Here is a 17,970-nt window from a genome sequence, read left to right on the forward strand (position 1 = left end):
TTTAAGGTAATTAGTAAACTTGAGATATAACAACTACCTGGAATTTACAGGTTAATTCTAATGATCAGATGGTCTCATGATATCCATCTGAGTAGTTTTAAAAGGACTGAATAGACTATAGATTACAGATGTTTTTTCTAATTGGTAGAGATCATAAATGGGTGAAACTAATACTCTGAGAGTAAAAAAGAGATGACTTGCAGATTCAGATACCATCACCAAATTCCTTAAAAGTAAAAAAAAGGCGCTCCTACCTCCTCTGAGCAATTTGCCTCTTGAGCTTGACTTGACAGTTAAGCTCCTCTCAAGAAGGTTTCTTATATCATCCAGGTATTTCAGGTCCTAGGATCATTCTAGTAACTGTTTAGGGTGGTAGTTTGACTGCTATTGCATTATTAAGACCTCCCACTCCACTAACAGTATTCGTCAATGGATAATATCACTTGCAAAATATAAAAGGATCATAAATATCCCATCAATATTGAAAACTGGACATGCCCTTTGAATCCAGCAATTCCAGTTCTAGAAATATAGCCTATAAACAAACTTGTATCTCATGCACACAAAGTATGCAAAGGGGCATTCATAAGAACATTGTTTATAATAGCAAAACCTGGAAACATATGTCCATCAATTGGGAGCTAGTTAAATAAATTATACTATAGCCACACAAAAGTAACACTCTGTAGCTATTAAAGAGAATAAAGCAGCTGAGTGATCAGAATATATTTAGATAATAAAAAAGGAATTACACATGGATTTTGTATGAAAAGAATACAGTGGTTATAGCGATGAGCAACGGTGCTTGAATTGTTTACACGTGGATATGTTACTTACTCTACAGAATTTTTTAAAGATCTGTTGAAACCATGAAGCACAAAGTGAAGAAAAATTTCAACTCATGCTTTGTTCCAAAACAAGCACTTTGTTTTTGTATTTTTTTCCTGCTTTACCTAAAACTTTTGTGTGGAAACAGCCATTATCCAGGTGAAACAGCATTACACTGGGCAATTATATCACACCATTTAAAATTATCCAAGCAACTGACATTCATGCAACTTGGACTGTAAGCCTTATGGCTTGGCCTATTTACAAAGTTTGGAGCTATTTTCAATCACTCAGCTGTATATCTGTGTGTACATTTTCTTCAATCAACCTTTCCTGCCAAGGCAGAGTGCAATATTAGCTGGATTCCAGTAAGGAAGGCAAGGGACAAGGGTGAGATAATATGTCAAAACAAGTTCTATAAATACAGCTTTTGGCCTAGTATCTCAAAAGGAATCAAAACAGCTTTGAGTTTAAATAGAAAATCCTACAGTTCTGCAATGGCTTACTTGAAGGCTCCAGAGAACAGAGGAGGCCAGGGATCTGGAATCTTGTTTCTCACACTGTATCTTGTCTCCCTCTCCCTAACCGAACTGGGAGGTTTAGATCCAACTGCAGGCTTTATCATTCCAAGTCAGCATCTCCCCTGCCTCTTCCCTTATCTCAGCCCTACACTGAGCTCACTCCACCTCTTAGGCAGACACGCCCAATGCACACAACATACAACAGCCCTTCCACAGCACCTAGCAACTAACTTCTATCATCTCCAAAACCCTTGACCAAGCAGCCAAGAACCCTGCCTGTACCATCTGCCCCAAACTCACCCCCAAACACATGGGCACTCAAGCAGGATGCTTCCATATGGTCTTGTCTCAGGAGGTTTGTCCAGTTCTGTTGAAAAGCAGGAAACTTTATCCAATCTCTTTCTGTTCTTAATTTCTTAATTCTACAAAACCAGAAACATCTTCCGGGGAGACACTTCCTCAGACAGATTATATGACAGAAAGTATGAAAATTACACCTCTGCTTCAGTCAAAAAGGGAGTATGTTCAGTGTAGCTTCATGTGCCCCAAAGCATGCACTGCCCTACGACAAATTCTAAATATCTCAAAATATATTATCACTTTTTAAAAAACTAACTTCAATTATCACGCTTTCATCACTCTCCAATTGTGCTCCTAAAAAGTTTCTCACATTTAAATACCCGCTTAAATGATCTCCATCATCTCCTTCAAATCACTCCTAAAAAAATTTTAACTATTCCACAAAAATAAACTTGTCAGTGCTTTGATTTCATTTTTACAAAAACAAGCTCTTTAGAAAATGGGAGCTCTATCAATCAAAAAAGCATCCACTTTTTTAGAGAACATCTACATACTCAGAACTAAAAAGAGTACCAAAAAAAGGCCCAATCCCTGTCCTTAAGGAATTTATGGTCTTGTACTGAAAACATGACTTGCATGAGAAACAAAAAACATGGGACAGCATATGTCCAAGGGAAACTGTTGCCATAAATTTGAGACAAAAAAATATCAGGAGAGCTGCTGCTTATTTCTCTGTTTAAATCAAACTTTTGTGCTAAAGATCACACTGTCCTTGAAAGAATAACATTTTTGTTACCCTCCACTGAAATTACCTGGTCTACCAATAATTCTCCCATCATCATTTCTTTTGAACAGATCCTGTTACCCTGTCGCATGCAGATTACAGTCTATGGATTAGGCAAAACTTGCCATGTTCCCTCTGTGAAGGCATCTCCACAAGATGTTCCATGCAGAGAACAAGAGTTAAAGAAGCTAAAATTAATTCTGCTTTCAATATCTTTGGTAAACAGTCAAGTTCTAGTAGAGATAAACTACTAATTTTTGAGATGTTCCACGAACTTGCTATCTGGCTTGCTGCTCTTTACCATCAACAAATGAATTAGTATAGTTGATGGTGACCTGCAAAACCAAAATTATATACTGTAATCATTTTCATAAGAAAATTCTAAACCGAAAGAGGGTTAGACTGATTCATAATTCAATAATCCTAAATAATACTCAAAGTGTGTTAATAAAATGAATCGACAAATAGTTACTGCAAGCTTATGATGTACCCCACACCCAGACTAGAGTTATATCACTGCTTTCTAATCCCAGTTTTGCCACTCACTAGCCAGATAACTTTGGGCAAATTGTTTAATGTCTTTATATCTCTGTTTCTTCATGTGGAAAATGGTTACAGAAAGATTATCTACCTTACAGGGTACTTGTTAGGATTAAAATATTTATATATGTAAAGCATTTAGAATAGTGCCTGGCACACAGAAAGTGCTCATAAACATTTGCTATTCTCATTATTATTCCAGGCACCAAGCCTGGTGCCTAGGGTGGGAGAGAAAGAGTCCCAAAAAGTTTTAGTCTCTGACAAGATGATTATATCTCTTCGAAATAGAGTTCCTGAGATTACACAGAAATATTTCCTATTAGAAGAAGGGGGAGAGGAGTAGGCAAAAAGGCAGTGGCAGGGTGACAGATCTTCAACCTCCAACTGGGCCTGTTAGCATCCAGTACAAGTATCCTCTTCATTACCGAATACTGAATCACTTGTTCTAATAGCACTTATTTATTTATAAACACTTATTTATCCCCTTCATCATACCAAAAGAGGATTTGTGGAAGCTTTCAAAATGGATACAATGCAAAAGTATAAACTAGTAAAATGAAACCAGAGAAATTATAAATTTTCTTAAAAGATCAAGAACAAAGAGAAAACTGGAATATAGGTATGCTAACCAGTGTCATTTACTGAGATTGAGCTGTAAAATCAAAGAGCTGCCAGTGATCTTAATCTCCAACGACAGCCCCTACAGAAGGTGTGCAATGATTCACAGGGTAAATGGGAAAACACTAATAAGACAGTAAAATGAGATAGGCACTAAGAATTGCCAAGAAAGGGAAGGGGAAGCTGACATAATGCCACACTCAACAGAATTTTAGAAAGTCATCAAGTATGCAGGACCATAAGAGACTCAGCACCAGGTCCTAGGCCCTAAACAAACACACGCATCCAAAGCCAACTATGGACACTCTGTGGAACAGATTCCTAAGTGATTCAGAGCCAGAATACATCAGCGAACGGTCACATAGAACTGTACATCCACACCACACAGCCACAGGAAGAAGGTGCCTCAGTGGAGGTGTTTCTCTAGCATTTAAACTCCTTTCCTCTCCTGATCGGCCACAGTTACATGACAAATATGTGCAAAGAACTGTCTCATCCCCACTCAGCTGACAAGTTCTATTCCCAACTCTGCATGCATGGTTATGACTCATGGGGGTGTGGGGGAGGGGAGTAAAGGAAACTGTAAAACAAAGAAACGAACTTGAATTTAGACTTAAGTTGATCAACAGTGAGGGATTCATCTCTATTTAATTACAATATCTCATAACAAACCAGGAAAGTATCCTTTTAAAATATAGTAACAAACTGAGTATTTTTTGAAAATAGCCTGAAATCTGTCTACATGTCATATCCCCTGCTATTCCTTAAATAGACAGGACACCAAAAGGCACTACAAGGCCTCTGTAAGGCTAAACTTGACAAAGCACTCAATCAGCACAAACATAGCACAGGTTGCTGCAAAGCCCAAATCAACAGGGCATTCCCCACAGTTCCTTTCCCAGCAATGGCCAAGTCAATAGGCTTAACCCCTACTGCACACTCTTCCAAAAAGATGTGCACTAAATCTTTTTTTATAGAGGTAGACATGTCTCATCTTTTTCTAATCAAATTTTGTCAGAAAAATTTGTATGCCAGGAAAGGAATTCAGTTCCATTCCCAAGAGCTGATCTTTGTGACCTGTAAAAAAAGGGAAAAAAAAAAAAAAATACTACTGCTTCAACAAGATATATTTCTAAGGGAACACAAAGACCATTTCTGACACTACATTAGTTTGGCACCCTTTCCCCAACATGTTTTTTGCTAAATAATACAAATCTTGCCTCCTCACCCCATTCCTGAAATTCTGAAACATTCTCTACAATTTATCATTGACAAACCTAAACAAAGCAAAACAAAAAGACAAACAGGTCACCTCTTCCACTTGTACACCTCAGTCCTCCACAGAAATGTACACAGACAGACAGATGGACGCACGTAAGAACACAAACTGCAAGCCCTGGCTGAGTCCTGAGCAGGTCTGAGCCAGTGTGGGCGCGCAGGGCAGCCGCACGGCTTAGCTAGTGGGCTGCTCCTGCTGTTGCTGTACAAATATAGAAAGCTGAAAAGTGGAACAGCAGCTTCAGCAGAACAGATTCTGCTCCGTGCTCAGAGAGGGAGGAGCAGGGAACTGAACAGCTTTACCCATACATGGTTGCTGAAAGGGGGCCATTAGTGAAACCCAATTATCTCACACACATGCATTCTGTTCACATGCTGCAGATAAAAAACAGAAACACACATGCTGGTACGTGAAATGAGGTTTGAGAGATTATATTTCAGTCAAGGAACTTCCCAATAATTTGTCACTTACACCAAGAATCCCTCAGCCACAGGAAATGGAAAAGACATCGTGAAAAACTTTACTAGGTCAGATTCTTACCAGATCAGCAGTAACCATGATATTTATCATTTAAATCCCAAAATTTAACAAGCAGGGGAAAAAAAGGTTATTCCCCACTCGTGTGAACAATTCTATTCTTCACTGGCCTTTTGCTGCTTTCAGAATGAAGATTTCATTCCAACTCTCAGACTATGTTTTGGGATCTCTCTTTTCTTCTTTTTCTGGTTGGTACAAGTTAAAATAAATTCTGATGTAATTTTAAAAATATATTTCCCAAGATGCTAGCTTATATAATCAGAAGCCAAATAGTTACGTTGCAAAAATTATTTTACTTAGAACTCATTCAGATTCATCTCAATACGAAGTATGTGAAAAGCTTAATTTCTGACCAGACTGAACTCTCCAAAGATAAGAAATGCACAGCTGACTGGCTCAAATGACTCTGTTCTTCAGCTCTTACTGAATGAACCAAGTACTTAGTGTGCACTGTTTCTGTATTTATTCAGTATTGCAGGGGTTGTAGCACAAACGAAAAATATACTACCACTGACCTCCAACACAATCTAGCTCCTGGATAAGATTAACACATGAGATAATAATAAAGGCAGACAGTACATAACTAATGCTAAAGTGCGGGGTACCAAGTATAAATGTTATGCACATTAAGAGAAGAAAGACTGAGGATGGACAGATCTAGATCATCTTCCATGGGTCCTACCTACCAGTACTCTTAAAGGACATCTGAAATATCTTAAATGTGAGAGAAAATAGGATTTGGATTAGATGGTTCCTTTCTGGGTTTTTTTTTTTTTTTTTTTTTTTTGGTGGCCGGACAGTACAAGGATCAAACCCTGGACCTAGGTGTTATCAGTACCACACTCTAACTGAGTTTACAGGACAGGCAGATGATTTCTAAGGCCCCTCCATTTCTGGAAACTCTTTGAGTCTGTAATTTCAACTTAAAATGTTTCACAGTAGTATGAGATTAATACCACACTGCTTATGGAAGCAAAACTATAGTTTTGCCTACTTTAGAGAAAAAATATTCTTAAAAAAAGGTAAAACATAAGTTCAGACCATAACTCAGCATCCACTCCAACATCTCTCACCTAACACTTTCAGGAAAATATTCTTCCATCTCAGACATATCTGCCTAGCCTTTTGAATAAGTTTTAAACCACTATTTAAAACAACAACAACAAAAGACCCCCTACTACAATGAAACAAAATGGTAGGACTAGAAATCTTTACCCTGATACACTCTGAGATCCTTGATTACAAAACACTGCTAAGTCATCCAGTCATCAAAGGGAGTTCCACAGAAAAGAGCATTGCCTATCACTGAATCATCTGGTATATATGTGTGTACAATCCCATACTGATGGGGCATAAATATACTACTATACTAGGTAACTCTCCAGCAACACATTTTCCCTAAAACTTAAAAAAAAAAAAAAAAAAAAAAAATCAAATTCTTAAGAGATAAATGGTCCACCGTAAGTACTTACTTTATTAGCAAGTTAATTATTTGGAATTTTGAAATTTTCTCTTAGTCTCTTGTAGGTAACGCAGTAATGATGAGCAAATGAGGCTAAATAGCAAACCTGAATTCTCAATCCCACTACCCATTCTACTGCAAGGCAGAGCCTTGTCCACACCCTTCTTGACCTACTAAAAAAGAAAAGAACACAAGAGTCCAGAAGTAGAGGCACATTCATGTCCCACAAAATAGATATAGTGTTCAACACGTTAATAAAAACCTCTTAACTGTACACAGTAGCTTATGTGTTTAATTTTGTAAGAATCTGAATAGCCCTATAAGAGCCACTATTTTTCTTTCTTTCTTTCTTTCTTTTTTTTTTTTTAAAAGATGACTGGTAAGGGGATCTTAACTCTTGACTTGGTGTTGTCAGCACCATGCTCTCCCAAGTGAGCAAATCGGCCATCCCTATATAGGGATCTGAACTGCGGCTTTGGTGTTATCAGCACCACACTCTCCCAAGTGAGCCACGGGCCAGCCCCAGCAACTCTGATTTCTCAAAGAGTAGCTTATTGTGGATTAATATTAATTAATATTAACATCATAGCTTTAATCTAGCTGTATGTACTTTATTAAGATTACTTATGTGGAGGCAACTAAGTAAAAATAAAGACCACAAAGCAAAGGACCACAATTGTATGCAACAAGGATGATTACTTAAAGTATAACCTCAAAATCAAAATGGCTATAAACACCTATAATATGGCCTTTGGCAAGTCATTTCCCCTCTCTGGAATAGTTTCCTGAAGTGAAAAATGGGATTGGACCATATCAGGGGTCCATGTCTTGGACGGATCTATGGAATCCACAGACATTTCATGGATTCCAAAAGCTCTCTTATATTAAGTGTAAATTTTGCATATATATGCATTTACAGGGAAATGAGTCCATAGCTTTTACCAGATTTTCAAAGATTTTCTTGACCCAAAATAGGCTTAAGAACCCAAGACTAAACAATATACATCTCTAGCATCCTGTCATTTCCTCTTGTATTCTGGTCCAAAAAAAAAAAAAGGAACTCGTCACGACTGAACCCAGTCAGTCAAGAATAAACAAGTCACTCTGGTCAAGAAATTATTCAAAATAATGTATTCCAATTCAAAATGAACCTGAATTGTTTTTAGATGATAGAATGATGAACTTGACAATGCTTTTTTAAAAAATGGTTTCAAACAAATTTTAGCTTATAAGTTACCACTATAGTTCATCTCAGGGGGCTTACATAAGAGCAGAATTCCTTAGATGTGCTAAGTGATAGCCCACTAGATAAGAGTTCTCTCTTACCAGGTTCACTTTTTTAAAAAAGGTATAACTTTTACTTTTTGACTTCAATCCTACCTCATAAGCAAAGAAAGTAATAGGAAACAGGTACAGAGGGGAAAAAACCAAAGCATGAGAGACTGGAATGAAGGAGACTGATAACAGGCAAGCAAACAAAGAAGCTACCCATCCTGTCAGTAAAAGAGAGAAAATGGATACTGCCACATGCCTTGATTTGTAAAAAGTATATTAGATAAAAGAAAAAATTAGCCTTCATCTAAGACAATAAAAAAAAGTATTACTGAACCATATAAGACCAAAATTTTTAGGTTCTCATGGCAACCTAAGTCATCACACTGCACATACTGTATATAAAGTGCATATTTAGAGACTTAACTAGTAAACTCAAAATGTGACATATGTGCAATGTGGGCGATAACATTATTCTGGGAACCTTAACTTTAAAAATCTTCCAACTTTTATTCTGAAGCCCCAAAGATGATATAATAGAGTCAACTATGCAGAAGGCACAAGCTCAAGGAAGAAGAGGTACAAAGAACATAAATAGAAGCAAAGAGATGAAAGACAAGAAAATTCAGGCTATCAGAAAAAATTTCTGAACACGGCTTTTTCCCACTGTGAATCAACCTGTAAGTGGAGATTTAAAAAACAAGATTGCTAGTGAGGACATATATTAAGATAGCCATGTATTTGGTACATATATTAAGATCCCATATATTTGGGACACTCTTTAATGTGGGCCCAGTCAAAGGAGGACATGGTCATAGACCAGAAAACTTGGTAAATGTGGCGTTGACTCCAAGGCAGTCTAGAAAAGATGGTGTTTTCTTTCTCTCTGTTTTCTAGGAACTCGTGGAAAATGGTTGTTTAGAATTAAGAAGCAAGGGCCAGCCCGTGGCTCACTCGGGAGAGTGTGGTGCTGATAACACCAAGGCCACGGGTTCGGATCCCATATAGGGATGGCCGGTTAGCTCACTGGGTGAGCATGGTGCTGACAACGCCAGTCAAGGGTTAAGATCCCCTCATGGTCATCTTTATTAAAAAAAAAAAAAAAAAAAAAAAAAAGAATTAAGAAGCAATATCAGAGCCAAAAGGATGGTTGCGGGATATGGGGACTGAGAGAGGGGGACCAGACTTTAAGAGGAAGAAAAAAAAGTAAGAACTACAAACCTACGAGTCAAGAGATGGCATTCTTTTACGTCACCTCATGTCTAAGGAACCAAACAAAGATGCAACACCCAGTTTTCTCATCTACTAAATGACCTGTTGGGGGAATACTTCCACCTGCTGCCCACAGGAACTACATTATGATCCATGCAACTCTTTTGAAAGACGTGAAGATGCTATGAACGCTAGCCACCTTAAAACCACATTTCCATGCCACTTCTACTAGGGTTCAATTACTCCTACTTTTCAGTAATAAAATAGGTAAACAGTTTATGTAAGATACACAAAAAATATTCTTATCAGAGCAGTTAACAGACGTGTCTATCTTTGTAACTCTCTCAAAGGTAAGTAACTCCTGAAATGAGACACTGAATTTACATTGCTACTTAAAAGTTATACTAACGCATGAAAGGAGGTGCTTACAAAAATGAAATTTCATTACTGTCATGAGAGTGGGTCTCAGTAAGCAAGAGAAATACAGGAAAACAGTATAACATTTAAAGTGGTAGCCCAGTCCATTCTACCACTGACAAATCAGTTATTATCCGCACTGAGGTTCCTAACCTGAAGCTTCCTTGTCTATAATATGGTGGCAGGGCAACATGTGCACTCTCTCACTCTTTCTCTATCAATGCAAAGTTCCACAGAGCTAGTTCCTTTCGTTACACTATAACTTAACATACTTTCTTATCAAGGAAAACTTTTACAATGAATTTTTATGCAAAAATTCACTGGTTGAATTAAGAACCAGAATAACAACTAATAATAAATGTTTTTAGAAAAAATGAAGGAAAAGGGCACTGTAGATGAGGCTAGGATTAGAGATTTCTTCCAGAGCCATGCCACATCATCAAAATATTTATTACGTTAATTACCTGGGCTGTATAACAAGAAGTGCTGGTGGTCATGAAATTCCAGAATATTAAAAACTCAGCCACATTTTCATTATAGCATTCTCTACAGTGTTGAAGTCAAGAGAGCAAAAGACTGCCAACAGCATTTTTCACTTTAATTTTCTGGTAAGACAAAAAGAAAAATTAATGTTGGAGCCAAAGTCTCCATTTTTAGGTATGGGAAATTTTTCAAGGAAAAATACTCTGTGGTTATAAGAAAATTAAAACACTTCTGTATATCTTATTAGAAAACATACGTCTGTGAATTGCTTAAGTTAAGAAGGTATTTAAAAACTCAAGCTAATATTCTTAAATGTTTATCTACTGCTATCTTTCAAACAGTTCTAAAAGAGGAACGTGAAGTAAAAAGCTGAAGCACTCACTGACAAGGGTATTAAATGACTGGCATACTGAGCAATGTGACATTCAAAAAATGGACCTAAAAATCTTCTTCTGGTATATACAATTAATAAATACCAAAATAATGTTAGTTTTTGAACCCCAAACTCACTTTTGCATACGTGTACCTAAACAATGACAAAAGCATTCTCAAACGTACCACAAAAACACAAAAAACTTGCCTATTTGGCTTTTAATTTTGTTTCGAGAGTATTTTTGAGGCCTCTTTTGATACTCTTTAGCTCACAATCATCTCGTCTTATTAAGGACATTATAAAGTACTTTAAGCTCAATATAGCATTTATCATCATCTCTTCCCTCCTGCTTGTTAAAGGACTAGCTTGTTCTGAATATAGTATTATCTTTTCAAAGTTCTAGGATTTAGACAGGGCATAATTCCTTTAAAGAATTATGTCTTGTCATGACTGACAAGCATGATTAAATGGAGATAAACAAGCTAATAAAAAACATTCACGAATTATTCTGATTTGCAATTGCTATCTTATAAGGAGAGAAAAACAAAGTGTAGGCTGGTTAGCTCACTTGGTTAGAGTGCAGCCTTATAACACCAAGGTCATGGGTTTGGATCCCCATACCCACCAGCCACCAAAAAAAAAAAAAAAAAAGAAAGAAAAGAAAAGAAAAACAAGGTGTATAGCTTTAAAATGTGAAATGTGTGTAAAACTATCTTCTTTTTGAATTCTAGCAGTGGGGATTTTGTCAACCAGACAAAGCAATCTCAACCTGAGGGAAGAGACAGAGGCCACCTGCACAGGATACTGTAGAAAAGGTTCTTTCATTGGGTTGAAAGTTTCTCTGCATGACCACTAAGGTCCTTTCCTAACCTCAGGAACTGAGATTTATTACAAAAAGTAGAGGCAAGGTAGGGCCGGCCCATGGCTCACTCGGGAGAGTGCGGTGCTGATAACACCAAGGCCATGAGTTCGGATCCTACATAAAAAAGAAAAAAAAAAGTTGAGGCAAGGTAAATCCAACATGTGGGTGGAAACAGCAGAACAGAGTGCTGGGAAAATTAAAAGGCTGGAATCCTGCTTCTGCCTCTATGTGAACTTAAATAAGGCATTTTACCTCCCTTGCAAAATGAAAAGATTAGAAAAGAAAAATCTCGGAAGCTTCTAACATTCTGAGCCTATGGCTAACTTCCTCTTCCTCCTATGTCAGCCTTGGCCACCCACCACCTTCCCTCTGCTGTACCTTACCATAATTAGGCAGCTTTTTAAGCTTCTAATTAATAGAACACAGAAATTAAAATCTTAAACTTTTAAAAAAATTTCAGCTTGTTGCAAATGTGCAACTGCATCTTATCAAGAAGTAGTTAATGCCACACAGTTCTTGATATACTGGCTTTTCTTTGAATCCCAGTGACAGTTACACAGTGACAAGTTGTAAGCAAGGAGGCTGTTGCCATGGGGACCCAGTAAGATTCCTGGGGGTGGATCCAGCAGGCTTTTTCTTTTCTTTTTTCTCTTTTCTCTCTCTACCTTTTTTTTTGTCAAAGCATTTTTGTTGTTCTGGATCTGGCAATTCAGAAAACTACTCTAATTTTTCTTCAGCAAGCTGCTTTCAAGAAATATTACCATACAGTATACAATTCCGGAAAAATATTAAAAACTATTTCAGTGGCTCTCTCATGCAAAATAGTTAAATATATTCAAGTCTTAATCTTTTCCCTGTCTACTCATAAAAACAAACAAATATACACTCAACGGAAGTTTCAATGACTTACATATGCTTCTATTTCTTTCCAGATCACCATATTGTATAATATTTATTAATCTTCCTATCAAAACTTCAAAGTTGTCCAAAGTTCAAGAAATTTCAGCTTCCCTATACAATTATGTTAGAAATACATCAGAAACAGAAAATAAAAATGACTGAACTGGAACAGAGAAGTATAAGTCAAATTCCTAGTCTGCCTCCAAAATTGCTGTGTGTAGGTAGACAAAGGTGATGTGACTCAGAGAGATGAACTGCCACTCCGGCTAAAGGTGTGCTGCCACTCAGCAGCTCGGAGACTGTTCTGTTAGAAAATGTCTTAAGAAAACAGATTATTTACAAGTCGAATCTGTGGATCTGGTTTGTTCAGAGAAGTAGAGCAGTCAGAAATCAAAAGAAAACATTTTTCTAAGTTGTAAAGCTTCCTGGAACAGAATAACGTCTTTCTGAGTATAGGTCTTGCTTAGCCCAGACAAATGAATATTAATACGTAAAAATATCATTTGATTTCATGGTGATAATCTAGAACGTAAGCTATCCTAGGCCCAATCCACAACAATTTGGGCTAGAAAGTACCTGCAACCCCAAGGTCCAGGGTTTGATTCCTGTACCAGCCAGCTGCCCCCCCCCCAAAAAAAAGATAAAGAAAAGCCTAAATATAAATGCCACTAAGATAAAATGTGCTGAAAACCAAATTCACAACCATTTTGTAAAGTAAAACATGAATTTCAAATTCACAAGCCAAAAGAAAAAAATGGCTCTAAGTAGATGGGAAATGTCAGCTAAAAGTAGGTAATAAGCATCAAAATATTCCACAAAAATATATCTGGTTTTGCTACATTTACTCACCTAAGCTTTCCTGTAGCAGGTCCACAAGGGTTTGTTTTTAGAGTTTCCCAACCCCATCTATAACCCAAATTAGTTCAGTAAAGATGTTTGCAAGCTTTTTTTTAAAATTGCACTTGTAAATTTATCCAAAGGCTATTAAAGAGACAGTATACAATAAAAACAATGCATATATAATAAACATGGTGTCTTTCCGTGATTATATCCTATAAACTTGAAAGAAGAAGTAGGAAGAACGAGCCCAGAGGATAGTTTTGCCACATTATTTTAATATCAGGCAGTCTAAGAGACAAAAAGGAGAAAACAGAGCTACAAGACATGAGAGGAGGCAAACTCCTGGGTGCTTTATTCGTTTTTACTACTAGTTTACAATTTCTCTGATTTTATTTGGAAAAGCATGTCTTGGCCCAGAAAAGCAAAAAAGCACAGACTGCCAAGAGTATCATATTCTCCTTTTCTTATTCTCTGGAGCTATGGTAAATAGAGCCAAAATCAAGGTTGTCTAGGAGCCTTCTGACTTTGTTCAGGCAATATACAATATGCAGTTTCAAAATCACAAATCTTAACCAATATCTTCCAGTGGAAAGCTGCTTACATTTTTTTTTTTTTTTTAAAAGAAAACTCCTTGGGGCTTTAAAGTACTCTATCTTCAGAAGACAATGACTTAAATTCACAGAATATGAATTTTAAGTATTCTTCCTTTTCAGCCCGTAATACTGAACTGTCTCAAAGAATAAAATCAAAGTGCCATTCGACCAGACATAGAGCAGTCAACAAATATTTGCCAAGTACCTACTTTATGCAAGGCTCCAATATGAGTAAACACTGGACTCTATGCACAGCATTTAGTTCAGTACTATAAGCATACTACATAAAGGCATAAATATTGTTTAGATACATACTTGCAATTACAATTTGGCCTCTCTTAATGTCTTCCAGTTTTTTTCTACCCTACAGATCTATTCCTTTCTAACTGTATATAAATCCACAGTTTGAAGCTAGCTCGTCTCTTTTTAATTCCTGATCATTATTACAGGAAATTTTTACTTTTCTCTGGAATAAAGTATTTCAACTTAGAAACCAAATAATCACAAGAAGAAAAAAAGAGAATTAGAAGCACTAAACTGTCTTTCTCAGAGCTTCCCTCTCTCCCTCATTAACATTTCTCAAAGAGAAAAACACTCCTATTACAGATCATTCATGAAGTTACTAACTGAGCCGAGACCAGACTCACTCCATCAACTGGGCACATAGCCACTCACCATTACCCTTTGTTTAAAGTCTCAACTGCCGTTCAACCCACATTATTGTGTTCTACTCAAGCCCATCAGCATTTTTTTTTAAGAGGAAACAATCAGGAAACTAAAACAAATGTGTTACTTAACTAGAAATGAAGAAAAGACTGAATCCATATGCCTCACAAACAAAAATTCTTTAAAGGCTGGCCAGTTAGCTCAGTTCGTCAGAGGTTTAGCTCAGCTGATTAGAGTAAGGTGTTAATATAACACCAAGGTCAAGGGTTCAGTACCGGCCAGCAGCCTTCCCCAGCCCCCCGCCAAAAAGTGGTGGCTCACTTTAAGTTTCCTATCTTAAATAACAGTATTATTTTATCACTCTTATATACCTAGAAAAACTACTTATAAACAAATAATCATTAAAAACTTGTTTTAAAAAAGGAAATAAAATTCATAATCTTGATCTTGCAAAGCACCAAAAAGAAGCATTCTAGACACCAAAAGCAATAATGTAAGCAAATGTGTATACTACACACAGAGCCAAGACCCCCAGCAGCTTTTTGCCTGGGGTTGAGGAGGCTGTTGGCAGAAAATGGGCAATCTTCCAAACAGCCATGATCCCTGACATGACTATTCAAAAATTCAAATGAACTTAAAGAGTGCTATGCAGAGCTCTGTACTAAGTCTCATTCAAAGCTCTTCTGCTTGTAACAGAAACCTCCTTCAAAGTACCTTAAGCAAAAACTGGGGGGCTGGCTGGTTAGCTCAGTATAGATTAGAGAATGCTGCTGATAACACCAAGGTCTAGGTTTTGATCCTGTACCAGCCAGCCACCACAAAAAAACAAACAAAACTGAAATTAACTGAAAGGGTACTAGAGCATCTCAGGAAACCCAGAACAGGACCACACCTGGAAAGCCCTCAGGCATCCAGGCTTCTATTCTGCATATGATGGCTGGCCTCTCACCAAAGCTGCATTTTTCATCTATGCTTCTTTCTGTGTGAATCTACTTACTTCTCCCTCCCTATAGATAGGCCTCACTGCTTCCACATAAATGAGCCTGAACTTGGCTGCATGTCAGCATCTGAGTTTATACGTCCTGAGTTCTTTGAATTCAGGTGACCTGTTTGTTTCCTAAAGGCTTGAATCTCAGTTCCAATCTCAAATTCCTAAGAGAAACTGATTTACCCTGCTTGGGCCAGGTGTCTACCCCTGGTCCAATAAGCTGTTACAAGAAGGGCTAAGGCTCACTGGATGGCTCAGTTGGTTACAGCATGGTGTTGATAACACCAAGGTCAAGTGTTCAGATCCCCAAACTGGCCAGCAGCCAAAAAAAACCCCAAAACTACGAGAGGGGCTAGAAGACAGCATAATTAGAGCAGGAATTACATGTCTGACCCCCCCCCCAAAAAAGATACATAACACTCTAAGTAATAAGGCAGTTTCCATCCTTAAAAAAGCTTAAAATCTCGCTGAAATAAAAAAAAACATTAATAACATGCTAAATCATATCCTACAATTTGGTACTGGAAGGAATGGACAGAAAAGCTCCATGAAAAAGGTTTACTACACAAAATAACAAACAGGAATTGAACCATGAACAAAGAGGGGCTGAAGAACACTCCTAAACACAAAATGTGATAACAGCTCCTCTTGCTCTAGCCATCTAAGAAATGTGGACCTAAGGAATGAATACTGTAGTCTTTTACCACATAAAGTTTCCAGTGAAATAACATTGCTGAAAGCCTGCTAAAGGCTTAAAATGACTATATAACCACAAAACAGTACTATTTCACCATGTAGTAATCACAGTGTAGTTGTCACCACCTGACTTCCTTTCATCCCCTGGCTCCCACAAGACTCTTGTTCAGACAGCACTCAGAATTAGGCAAGCGGCCAATAAATGGTACAGGTGTTTCTCACTGGTACCATCCCACCCAACCTGGTATGGTAAGTTAGCTGCAACATTACCCAGACAGAATTCATCCAGGAGAGAAAGAAACTGTGGTTATAGTGTAGGGGAAGGGGATTAGAGAAGAGAATGTTTCCCACACACAAAAGCTACAAACACAAAGAAACAGGGAAACGCCTACAGTAAATTATCTGTACAAAACTAAATAGATGTCCAAATAATATTGGGTTAAAAAAGACAGTCTACTCACAGGAGTAGACACATGATCATCAAATATCACACAGTCCCACAGTCTCTGCAAGAGCTTGCTTCATTCTTACAGGAAACAAAAAGGTAAAAGAACAATGAGAAAGTAGTGACAGTTTCTAATTCAGCAATTCTTTTGCTGAAGCATATGGCAATGTCATGTAAATGAAACTACTGACCTTTCAAAATTAAAAGCATAACACTACAAAATTAAACAACTCTAGAATAAAAAACTTCATTTTGTATAATCCCCAAACTACAACCATTTCCCCTCAAAAATAAAGTTTCAATGAAGTTTTAATGTGGGAATAAAGTGAAATTATTCAACTCTATTTTGTCAATGCTGAACATAGCTGTAAAAAGAAGCGGTCACAAAGTCGGTGAACAGGTCTTCCTAAAGCAACACTGCACATATGAGCACGTCCCAGTAGTGACACATTAAAACCAATTAAGTAGATCTGTCATATCTCAATGCAACCATATTTGCTGCCAAATTTTCTCAGTGAAAGAGAAGAGAAATAAAAGTTTGGTGACCCAAAAGCTTTCTGAAAATGAGACTATTTCTTGTAAGGTGGCAAAAAGGTCGGCTGATTCAGTATCACATCAGAACTTCACAAAGAGGCCGGCCCGTGGCTCACTCGGTAGAGTGCGGTGCTGATAACACCAAGGCCACGAGTTCGGATCCTATATAGGGATGGCCGGTTTGCCGGTTTGCTCACTGGCTGAGCGTGGTGCTGACAACACCAAGCCAAGGGTTGAGATCCCCTTACCGGTTATCTTTAAAAAAAAAAAAAAAACTTCACAAAGCTCTAAGGTTTAAAATGCTTTAAATCATTTAAAATACTGAAATATACTCATACAGTCTCCCTTAACTAGATTTTCTCATCTTGAGGGAAAAAAGTCTGATTATAATATAAGTTTTCATTGTTATGAGGTTCACGTTCTCTGAATAAAATTAGAAAACAACAAATATGAATGAAAAAAACCAACTATATCCTACTGCCCAGAGAAAACTTTGGTATTTATCCTTCTGGCCTGTGAGATAGTTTTTAGGAGAATTAAAGAGTTCCTTAGCAGAAAGAATATGGAAAGTTTACAAGTCTTGAACTCAGCAAAGTCTAAAATATACAAACTCGGCCTCCACAGCACAGCAGAGGTTAACAAATAAATATAGAACAGTTCTGCTGATTAATTCCGTAGGGAAACCTGTACTTTATTTATTTATTTTTTTTTTTAAAGATGACCGGTAAGGGGATCTTAACCCTTGACTTGGGGTTGTCAGCACCACGCTCACCCAGTGAGCAAACCGGCCATCCCTATATGGGATCCGAACTTGTGGCCT

The 17,970-nt window shown here is 37.4% G+C and overlaps 1 protein-coding gene across 16 annotated transcripts in view; it reads right to left on the minus strand.

The window, feature by feature from the left end:
- Positions 1 to 17,970, minus strand: part of CELF1 (CUGBP Elav-like family member 1) — a 65,008-nt gene that overhangs the window by 39,986 nt on the left and 7,052 nt on the right. The window contains exon 1 of one of the 16 annotated variants that reach the window (XM_063092962.1): positions 4,904 to 5,054. The exons of 13 other annotated variants lie outside the window; for them this stretch is intronic. The gene's annotated coding sequence lies outside the window, so the exon portion shown is untranslated. Of the gene's footprint in view, positions 1 to 4,903; positions 5,055 to 17,970 lie in introns of those variants that run through there. 2 more of the 16 variants (XM_063092945.1, XM_063092961.1) reach the window with 2 other exon arrangements.

This window comes from Cynocephalus volans, chromosome 4 (genome assembly GCF_027409185.1).
Source record: "Cynocephalus volans isolate mCynVol1 chromosome 4, mCynVol1.pri, whole genome shotgun sequence".
NCBI classification, from domain to species: domain Eukaryota; kingdom Metazoa; phylum Chordata; class Mammalia; order Dermoptera; family Cynocephalidae; genus Cynocephalus; species Cynocephalus volans.